The sequence below is a fragment of the Emys orbicularis genome, chromosome 1 (assembly GCF_028017835.1).
Source record: "Emys orbicularis isolate rEmyOrb1 chromosome 1, rEmyOrb1.hap1, whole genome shotgun sequence".
Taxonomy (NCBI): Eukaryota; Metazoa; Chordata; order Testudines; family Emydidae; genus Emys; species Emys orbicularis.
In genome coordinates, this window is record NC_088683.1 from 228,355,304 (window position 1) to 228,367,321 (window position 12,018).

Below are 12,018 nucleotides of genomic sequence, written 5' to 3' on the forward strand. Positions count from 1 at the left end.
GGTTTGTCTTTAATTAGATTTTAAGCCCTTTGGCACAGTGTGACAGGGTCTGCTCTGTTTACACCCCGATGGCACCTATTTGTGGCTCATCTAGGGAATTAACTCTGCCATCTGGTTGGACACCCCTTCCTGCAGTTATTCACTCCATCATTCCACTCTCTCACTTTGCAGCCTCATGCTCCTGGAGCTGCAGTGCTTTCCTCTTCATAGCTTAGCCCTCCAGCCAAGTCACATCAAAGTTCCCGCCCCCCTTCTGAGGTATCGCAAGCCCTTTGAGGCAAACTGTCCCAGGCAGTCCGCTCCCCACTGCCTGATCTATGCCATTCCCCCAGTGGCTGGTAGGGAAACCCAGACTCCACCCTCTACACTGGGTTCCAGTCCAGGGACCCTCAACCCAACAGCTCTGAGCTTTTATTCTCCCAGCCCTTACTGCCCCTTCCCTATTTTCCTGCTCTTCCCCCTTGCATTAGGGAGTGTGACTGCAGGTTTCTTCCCCCAGCCTGCCAACTTCCTCTATTTATAGATCCTGCCCAGCTCCTATCCCCAGCTGGATTTCACCTGCAATTAGGCCCTAGCACTTCCTAGGTTTCCTCCAGGTGCAGCCTAAAATTAATTGGCCTCATTTACCCCTTCAGGCCTTGTATGGGGTGGACACCCCATCACATGCAGGAACACTCCTTTGCTCTGCACTCTCTGAGTGCTACTGCAGTATAAAAGTGTCATGTTTGAGATCAACTTGCTGTGCCAGTGACACTGCATTGATTAAAGTGCTGTAGGGGAAACCTGAATTTGAAGTGAAGTAAAAACTTTCATTTTGGTTCACCAAAAAAAAAAAAAAAAAAAAGCATTAGGCAAGCGATTTGCTTCATCTGCAGGGATAGGGTTGTAGTAATAAAGAGGAGTTTGGGCTAAATCATGGACCGACACAAATGCCAGCCTCTGGGATGACTAAAACCAAAGAAAGATAGCTTTTCAAGGAATTGTAACTGAGGATCTAAGGTCTGTCAGTTCATTTATTTATTTTTTATTACTTTCTCTTACCATAACTTAATAAGGATCACATCCTAGGTATCTGCATGTTCATCAGAGATGGAAACTGAGGCCTTGTCTACACCAGAGAGGGTTTGTTGGTGTAGCTATACCAGCAAACCCTCCAAGTGTACATGCAAATTATATCAGCAAGAGAGCTTATAAAGCAGTTTATAAGTTTGAGAGCTTATAAAGTATCAATCTCTGAACAAAAGAAGGTATACTCGCAAAAGCACTCTTTTGCCAGTGTAACTATATTAAACTAGGGCTTTTGCAGGTATAAAAGTGTTGTTAAAGAAGAACCACACACCCCTCTACATGACATTACTATACCATCCAGAATGTCTAATGTAAACCAAACCTGGCTCTATCCAGCTAGAGGGCATGAGCTAGCTCTTATAGAAATGAACAATGAGAGATCAGATTTTTAAAAATGGAAATTACTTGGGTTTTTGACATACCAGCTTGGAAGACAAGGCAGCTGTGGAAAACTTCCAGATGGATTTAGGAGACAGATATATGGTGTTCCTCCCAAATATTACTACTAATTAAAGACTTATGTATAAGCATTAATGAAACCATGGACTCTAATACCTGAGATGCACATGACAAGAAAGGCATTGCTAGATATGCAAGTTACTGAGAAGAGAGACCTGAAAAACAGGTCCTGGAAAAAGGGAGTTAGCATGTAAACAGCAAGAAACGCTGACAGACTTATTACAAAATGAGAAATAAAGGAAAGGATGGCATTCGGGAATGTAAGCTATTCACTTTTCTTTTTATCCCTCTGTAATTAGCCAATTCAATGAGGCATTCTCAGTCTAAGAGAAATAAGGCCCCACACCAGGGGTGATGGAACAGGGGAGATAGGGGGCCATGGCCCTCCCATTTTTACTGGCGGTAAGGGCAAGTGATGGGGGAATGAAGGCAAAGAGGAGCAAACAGGGGCAGGATCTTGGGGGGAAGGGGCGGCGCAGGAGCAGGGCCTTCAGGGAAGGGGCAGGGGCTTGGGGAGAAGAGACGGTGCGAGGGTGGGACCACGGGGGAAAATGGGCAGCGTGAGGGCAGGAGCTTGGAGGACGGGGGGGGGGTTGCAGGGCCATGGTTCGGGCACCTGTGGCCCCCCCACTTTCAGGGCACTTTCGCCGCTCCTGCCCCACACTCAACTTGGCATTTTTCTGCTTGTCTGCTGAAATATAATGCAATAACTTCTGAACACAGGAACTATCAATCCAGGGAACGTTCTGGGCATCAATGGGTGGAATCCTATGGAAAAACAGAGGGAGGATATGGGCTACACAGCACCCCTGGCATCTCATTAACAGATTCTGCTATCTATAGAGCAAAGAACTGGTTGGTGGCACCAATTAACCATATACCACCACCATCCCATATCAGTTCTGCCCATCATCCCAATGGATATTAAAACATTGACACCTGAATGACTCATCTCCCACACAGAATGAAAAGAAATAATTGATTAAAGTGTGGGAGTGAGGGTGAAATGGAGGGCTACTAGGAACCCCTAGCATGAAGGATGGAGGAAGAGAGAGATCAATATACAGAGCCCCTGGAAAGAGCGAGGAGGTGGAGGAGTTGCAGTGAGTCCCTGAAATATAGGGGGTTGGGAAGGTGGCACACAGGGAGAGGGGAAGGGGGGCTACAGAAGCTATAAAGTATGTAACCATCTAGTGTAGCTTATGAGAAGTATCAATGCAGATAAGTCATTTAATTCACTTTTCCCTTTGCTTACTACATCGTGTCACTGTTGTACAAGTAATTTCCCCAGAGAATAAAAGAGAACACCATAACTTCTAAGGAGATGTGCTGATGGCTAAAGAGTTTATAGAATTTATACTCCCAATCAATTTCTGTCAAGGGATTTGAACAGAGTAGTTACCACCAAAGGAGCTGTTTGGCCATTAGGCTGCAGCAGATGAACACCAGGGGAGAAGCCAGAAGATGAAGAAAACAATAGTTTGCAGTGTTTGTCAGATGAGTGGAGGAAAGAATTGATTAGAGATTATTTCACAAGCTTTACTTACATGAAGTGGTGGGGTTCTCTTTGGAAATTCCATCATTAATGGCTTTTGCACTTCACAAGAACCAGCTACCACCCTCTTTCTCCTATTCAAGCTAGGCCTCAAGTTGTACAAAATGGGATGCAAAACATGGTGACTACAATATGGTCTCAACAATGAGTCAAAGCAGAGAGAGACAGATGAATTTCACAAAAGCTTAATATGTATCCCACAAAATTACCCTATAAACATCACTATAAATTAGATTATTATTGGTGAACAGAATGAGTCCCAAACAGATTAAAAGGCTGCATAATTAGGCCCAGGAGACAAGAACCTTAAAAAGGAGGTCCCTCAGAAAAAAGTATTGTTAAATATTACATTTTAAGCTAAACAGAGAATACTTAAAAAAATATCAAAATCTTAAAGCCACCAAGAAGCTAAATCTATGAGTGGCAAAAATTCACATACGCAGCTTCATCTAATCTATGCAAGACAGTAATTATATAGTGTTAGAGTCTACCCATTATGCATAACAAAATGCAAAGCCAAAAAAAGGGAAAAAGGATATGCCACCAACTAGGAAAACAACAAATTTATGCATGAGATTGTTATTGTTTCTCAGTGACACAGTATGGCTAAAAATACAATTTCTTTCCTGTTCCTAACATAGATCACTAGCAGGGTCCATAAGAAGATAGTGAAGAATTATTATTAGGTTTGCTGGATTGTATTTGAGAATATCTTCTTTCCTAATAATACAGCCAACTTTCTTGTCAAGATAAGATACCCGTTGATTTAAGAATGGGTTGAGGACTTTTAGCCACCGCTAGAAACTTTTTGTTTGCTGATTCGGTTTTTATTATTATAAAAAGATGCCAGTTGATCCTTCCTAACTCACTTTAGTATGTGGTGTTCATTAACCTGCCCTGCATATAAGGAAGGCAGGAGTAGTCCTTTCATCAGGATAACCTAGATTCTGGTTAAGCTGTGCTATGAGAGGAACAAGAACAGCCAAGCATGGGGAGAAGGTTTTGGGTTGGAGTCTGTTTAAAGCTTTCATATATATTATATACATAAAAATATACTCAGACCTCATATAAAATCCATATATCATCTTTGCTCAGATTTTTAACAGCTTTCAAGGTGAGAATCACTGTAGGTCTTTTTCCTCTTACCAAATAAAGAGTAGCTTTTCCTTTTGAATATAAAAATATACATTGAAAGGAAGCTCTAATATAGTAGTTTTTTTTTTTAAATTAAAAAACTGTTTTCATATGCAGCTTGTTGAATTGGAAAAAAATCTTAAATCGCTTATTTATTATGCCAAAAGCTTCACTTTGAGATATTCTTCAAGACCCAGGATGTTAAATACATTTCATTTTCTTTATTTGCATCCATTTCTTCAACTATTCAGAATGCTAGTGAGTTTAGAAAAAAAACACACCTGTCTGCTCATATGATGAGGGTTTTTTGGGGGGGAAGGAGGGAGGAAGGGAGGGAAGGTTAAGGCAAAAATATATGCATGACAAGTTACACATAGTATGAAATACTGTACTGGTAGCTGAAGTATTTTTCCACTGCAGGCTATCAGACTGCAATAATTTTATTAGTACTTTTAAGGCTTGAAACACACCTTCTGTTGAATGCTGTGAGTCACAGTTTTAATGACAGCGTGTGATGTTCTGTAGCTATGCAGCTTATGCAAGAGAATACTATTTGCATTAAATACCCAGATTTAGAAGCCACCTTTTCTTCATCATTGCTAATAGTGAACAACAGCTGGTAGTAAAAAAAGAACAGGCATATATTCCCTGCATGCACTCTATCATTGCTTCATAAGAATTCTAGTTTGCTACCTATTAGATGGAATGCGCAGAAGATTTTTTGTTGTTGTTGCTGTTGGTTTATGCATGCGTTAAACTTAAAATCTCCCTTTCTGCAAACAGGAAAAATATGACAATTAACTTTTAAAGTTTACAGTATGCTTTAATTACATAGGCAATTTTTTAGAAGTTTTAAATGGACAATGTTCTTCCCCCTCCCTTCCTCTACTCACAAAAGAGGCACTGAAGTATTTTAAAATGAGAAAATAGCCCTCAGAAGAAGGGAAGTAAAAGTCTGACAAGCCCAGTTTATAGACTGGAACAACCACAAAAACAAAAACAAAAAGCCAAGGATTATGAGTTTGATGGTATCAGATACAAACACTTTGTAGTACCTCTCCCCTCTTACTGCCAGTTCTATTCTCCTAAGGCAAGAAATTGAAATAATCATGATTCCTGCTCTTAGCATGAGAATTTTATCATCTTCAGTCTCCTGCTGGCTCATAAGAGCCGAAGGATGGTGCAACAGAGACACTAACCCAGACAATCAAGTAACAATTGAAGACCACTTTAGCCCATATTTTGGACGTGTAAAGGGATTGGGGGGCGGGGGGGGGGGGGAACTGTGCTATCAATGAAATACTTTAAATTCAGTTGTTCTTAAAAGGGGTGGGAGAAGACTCATTTTGTGCTTTTCAGTTCTGACAGTGCCCCATTATTTATGTACTGTTCTTTGTCTTTTTCCTCAAAGGTAATTACAGCCAGGGAGTTTGGCAGGGAATTGCTCAGAGCTGCCTCCTCTACCAAACCGGTAAATGAAACTCTTGTACGGATGCCATTGTGCTAATAATTTGGTTTCACTAAACTCAATTTGAAGAACTGGGGATTTGACCTTCATCCTACATTTGTTTAACAGGGTGTCTGAACTGGTTCTTGCACAAACTAATGACAAATGGGATTAAGAAAAATATATGAAAAGGGGCAAATTCCAACTTCTGAGTAAAATTTCCTACCTAGAATTTAGACTGTAATCAATCCTCCTTTCCACTACCTTGTAAGGGATGAATATGAGCAAGTGATATTCCCATTTCCACCCTGCTCCAGAACAGCCATCACATGATGTTGATGTTGAAATTTACCACTTATGTTTCAACCATAAAACAGACTCCAACCGAAAACCTCCCCACATTTGACTGTTCTTATTCCTCTCATAGGCCTGCTTAACCAGGTTATCCTGACCAAAGGACTACTACTGCCTTCCTTATATCCAGGTCAGGTTAATGAGCAATGCCTACCAAATTGAGTTAGGAGGGCACAATTTGGCATCTTCCTGCAGGATTTCAACACCTGCTCAGAAATAATCAACAGAAGAATGAATCATCCTGTTTCAATGAAGAGAAGTCCATGTACCCTCATCTTAAGAAAAAACAGTGAAAAATCTGCTGATTCAGAGCATAGCATTGACATCCTCTTTGTGAGAGCTTCAGGTCACAGTAATCTTGTAAAATCTAATACAAGGGCCTGGATTAGAGTTCACACAAGCATCACAGCTTTGCAAGATTCTACATAAGGAGCCTACTTGATTAGAAGGAAGCTGCACTTGCAGCAGAGAGTAAGGCATACATAGTCATAGCACTATCTACTGCCTGGCTGTTCTGCAGATAGAACTTTTGTCAAACATTGCTGGAGACAGACACTCTGAGTACAACCCATGACGACAGTCTCCAGTACTAGAAGGTGTAATCTCAAGACAGAAGAAACAGTGCGACATTAGCCTGTTATACCTCAGGAGAATAAACTTTCATTTTAAAAATATGTAATTCTATTTGATAGGAATGACGACACTTTTTCACTGGACTATCCCACCTTTTGATAACAAAACTAATCCTCTTCCTTTTGTTTACATAAAAGCAGGCTTCTACCTTTTCTTCCCCTGCAAGAAGAGGATGTCCTCAAAGTACAGGCATCTCTCCTAATGCAAAACCATGCAAGCTCTGGAAAAATAGTTTTAGTTTTAAAGAAGTTAAATTAACTTGAAAAATATATTAATCCAACTTCTAGTGGTTAATAGAAATTTCCCCTGGTGAGTTTATTACTTAGTTTAATTTTTGCAAAATTTAACTTCATTTTCCAAAAAGTGATGCAGTACAGTCTTTCTAGGTCTGCAGGCAGGCAGTTCTAGTGACTCAGATGCTGCTGTATAATTGGTAAGTAGCAGCACAGTGAAACAGATTTTGCTATTCAGAACAGGGTTTCATCAGAAAATACCAATTTGAAACCAAAATGTTTCACAGAACCCTATTGAGTTCAAACAAACTTATGTTGAACCACAGGCAGAGTTCTATCAGAAACCTACGTGTTTTTTTGACAGCTTACTTAGCAGGCTGCTGGGGCCTAGGGTATCCTGGGTCCATGGCATGGATTAGGGCTTCCAGACCACGGTCAGCTGGCTCCCCACTGCCAAATGGTGTGCCACACCTAGGCATTCCAGGGGGAATAAAAAATAAAAACCACCACTGCTACTCAAGGGTAGGCAGTGGCAAAAGTGACAATGTCAATTTCACTCAGCAGCTGCCAGGCCCTTGGGAGATTTTTTTTTTTGTTTCAAAACCACCATATATTTCCACAATTTACAGATCAAGGGAAATTTTGAAATATTTGGTTTTGGTCTAAATCAGAACAAAACCAAATTTTGAAATTTCCCACAAATCGGAAATTCTGAATTCTAGGCAGCTGTATTCAGAACACTGTTGGCAGCAGCGAAAGTGACTAGAATCAAGATATGAGCAACAGCATAGTTCTCCACAGGTTAGTGTAAGAAGAAAAACCCTGACCAAAAAAAAGTGTACAATATGATAAAACTACATTATAATCTTCCATTGATAAGAAAATTCCACTAAGAGCTGGAAGAAGACAAACACAATTTGTTGAAAGAAAACATTAACAAAAGATTATAATTTTCTCCCATAGGGTACATTAAAACAAACATTTCACCTACAGTTCTCATGTTTCTATGAAATACACATTTAACTCAAGGCTTTCATATATGTACCTAGTTCAAAATCATCCATCTGTCAAAAGACCTTATAATGAAGAAAAATTTTAATTTTTGGTGCAAATATACTCATCTCCCCAGCTAATGTCATCTTAAAAAGAACCAGTAAATGACATCACAGTGTTGCCAACTTTCATGATTTATTGCAATTATTGTTATACCTGGTGCTTTTCTTAAATTCCAGTTCTTGGAGTCAAGCAACTAAGTGAAAAAATCGCTGCTTCCATTTTAAAAAACTAAAGTTTCTAACACTCATGGTTGCAAAAGAAAGCTTTAAAACATGAACCCTAAAAGGCTCAAAATCAGAGTGTAAATAAAAAGAATCCACCATTTGTTTTTCACTTCTCAGGATTCTGGGGGGCTTGACTCATGACTTCTGAATACTTGGGGTTGGCAATACTACCAACAGTAGAATTTTATTTTAGTTTTTTAAATACAAATTTGTCCTCATCAAACCTATTCTTAAAATCCAAGCAACAGTAGCCTAACCTTGCCTGAAGCACGCAATTAAAGCAGTTCAACAAATGCAACTATTTAGCCACCATTCTTTCAAAAAATCCAAGCAAGCAAAGACCAAGTGCACAGGATAATTTAGTCATCTTAATAACGCATAGGTTCTGCTTACTGCATATTAACCAGAATGAAGGGATAGTCCCAAATCATACAGAAACTAGTGCCAGCTTCATTTTACTACTCTGGGCAGCACTTTGATTGTTCTGGATTCATCCAGTTGAACTCATTTGGTATTATGTAATTTATGTGGAGGTTTACAATGTGTCAATTTAAATTTAGAATTGAAAGGGAGTGTTTTTAATAACTGCCAGATTTCTTCCCATTTCAAACCCAATAATTTAAAAATTACAATTATTAATCTAGAATTAGAAACCGAAACAGAATCAAGTTTTCCAATAAGTTAGACCACATGTAAATCCCTCATTTAAAATGTATATATTTTACATAATGTAAAAATAATTGACCATCTTTCATCCAATTGTTTAACTTTCTGACTTTCTGATTAAAAAAAAGTATTGGGTTTAAAATGAACTAGATTCTACTTAAAACTGCATTTCTTCAGACACCTTCAGCTGTCAGTTTTATTTTATTTCAAAACATATATTTACTAATTTGGTTGTGACCAAGAGATATCACCCTTTGTTGATACAGATAGGTCTTTAATGTAAATATATATATATATATACAAAACTCATTGCATTACTACATATTACAAAAGGACACAGAGCAAGAGGTATAGTAGTGTAGCAGTACCCCTTCCCCCCCCCCCCCCCCCCCACACACACAGCCTAAAGGATCTATTTGGGGGTGGGAGAAGAAGAGAATCAGTAGAGAAGTGAATTTATTTTATCTGGAAGCTAGAGGAATGGGGTACCTTCACATTTATCAGACACACCCACTAGCCAGAGATTGATATAAAAATAGATAGCCTTAGCCCATCCCTCCCAAGCAAGGTCCAGGTACTGCATCCAGGCAGGATTAGCAGCATCTGTCTCTTCCCAGCAGCTTGGAGTTAAGGCTAAGTAAGTTGCTCAGAGGATGCACTTGAACCTTACTGATGAAATCCCTTTATTTTTAAAATAACCTATCACTAACAGACCTTTGGCTTGTAGGTGCTTGTATACTAAAAAACAGGCCTTAATTTCTGTAAACTACCTTAGACAACCAGGGTAGTATGAGGGTGATAGCATACCTGCACCCTCTTGTCCAGGACAGGGTTGAATGGATCCTGCCACCTTATCTACAGGTACACCTCTTCTGATAATCTTAGAATCACTGTCTTGCATTTTCCTAGGCATACGCCAAGTCAAAAGGGACACCCATAGCCATTTTTTCACAAACTGGTGAAATATTAGATCATCCCTGGGAGAAATTATCTTTTCCTCCTCCCCAGTATGTACATGCTACTTGATGAAAAGCCAGCATTATCCTCTGCATCTAGAAAACAGTCCTGTTTGTGTTCTTCAGCAAACTCCCCTTATCTCCAGCAAGCACTGCAGTATGCTGCAACAAAGCGATGTTTTGACAACTGCCATGCAGAGCCCAAACGTAGGAAGGCCTAAGGGGACACCAAGAACAGAACCAGAAAACAACCTCCTCCCTCACATTGCTATATCAGTTTGCAGCCTACAATTGTTGGACTCCACAGTGCTACTGAATGTCCAAACAGGCTTCACAGTGGGAATTCCCACTTGCAGCTGCAAGTTGCCAGAATAGTGTACCCAATCCTATCAGACTCAGATATGGCCAGAGCTTCCAGAGCTTGATTATTGCAACTCATATCTAGAAATGAAGCCCTACACCTGGAAAAGGCTTCAACTTGTACAAAACAATTGTCCCATCTGCATAAGTGGCCAGGAGCACAGGTGTGTGAGCACATAATCCTGGTGCTCTGCACTGACTTCCCCACTGAACAGAGTCCAGTATGAGGTCACTGAACCAACAGTCAAAATCCTACATGGGAGTATCCCTACCTGCTTGAGAGATTGCCTCACCCTCTGCAACCATGAGGGACCTACATTCAGTGGAACCACAAATTTATCAGCTAATGGGGCTTATATGTACACAACAAAACCTTCATTGGTCCTGGGCTAGATTATGGAACTCACACCCTGAGGAGATATAAATATTGTAACTTGGAGCCTGACTGCTTTGAGAACTCTATGCAATTCTCCTCCCTTCCCCCCCGCTGCCCACATACGTTCTCATGACTTCACACATACTTCTCAGCCTCTGAGCAAAATAGCTCACTTCTTAGTTATTTTTCTAAGAGACAGTTTTGTTATTTCTGTTGATAAATATTAGAGAAGCATTTAGATCCTATGGTGATGGCAGCCATGTGAACACTTAGACAGACAAATGAGATAAGACTATCTAGTCACACACCATCACAACCAATAATGGCCCTTGCCCTTTGTGTTCTCTTCCTAGGAATACCTTCTCTGCTGCATTAACTCGAGTGATAGCACCCAGTGCTGAGTATCTAGGTTGGCCTAGCTCAGGTGTGAGCAGCCATGCTTCAAAGCCATACTAGAGTTACAGCACCAGCGAGGGTATAGTACTCACGTGTCAGTGTCAGTAGGGCTTCTGCAGTAATTTGACTAGGGTCTTTGTTCTGCAGTAATGATTCTTTCCCAATGAATTATGGGAGAACTTATCTGTCCTTTTGGCACATGGGTGGAATTGTGGGAAGGCAATGTTAGATTATCTGCACTTGAGTGATTTAGCATCCTCACTTCAAAATGGGCAGGTTACCCCAGAAAGTCCTACTGGTCAAAAGTTCTTTGTTGCTGGACCCAGCAAGTGGGGGTGGGTGGAGGTTGTGTTGTCATTCTTTCGTCTGTTCACAGTGACCTCAGGAGCTAGAAATCCATTCAAGTTGTATTTATCCGTCCTCTTCCCCCTCTCCCCAGCAAAAACTTAAATGCTTTTGTAAGGAGGATATCCAGCTTCTCCAGAAAGGATCTGAAGAGAATAAAGAAATTTCCCTTTCCTCCACTGAGCTAAGGAATGAGTCCTAACTGTGCTCCCTTGCATCACCTTTGCATCTAGCCCTCCTTATCCCAAAGGCACTCAAACACACACTCAGGAGACATTTTCTTTTATTATCACAGTATGAAGAGCCATCCCAAACCTGCAAGACAGAATGCAAGAGGGGAAGGTAGGGGGACAATCCCAAACACTAGCACTGCAAAAATACATCATGCCCTTTTCTAGTTCCTTTCATTAGAGAATCTAAGTACTTCCAAAGATTAGTTGTATACATTTTACAGATAAAACACTGAGGTCCAGACAAACTGACTTGACCAAGATCACATACCAAATCAGTGGCAGAAAAATAACTGAGGTTGACAGCTTATTACCTGCAGTATTACCTCAAAATTAGTCCAGGTTTACACAGAAATAAAGGGGGAGGGGCTATTTGAAAACACCATAGTCAAGATTTTAAAAGGAGACCCCTTTCAAAATCTTGGTCCCTACCATCCAAGGGCATGGAAGAAAAGAATCCTTTACACTTTAGTGAAATTATACCTTCATTTTGGTTATTATAATATTTTGAAGGAATAACCAAAAC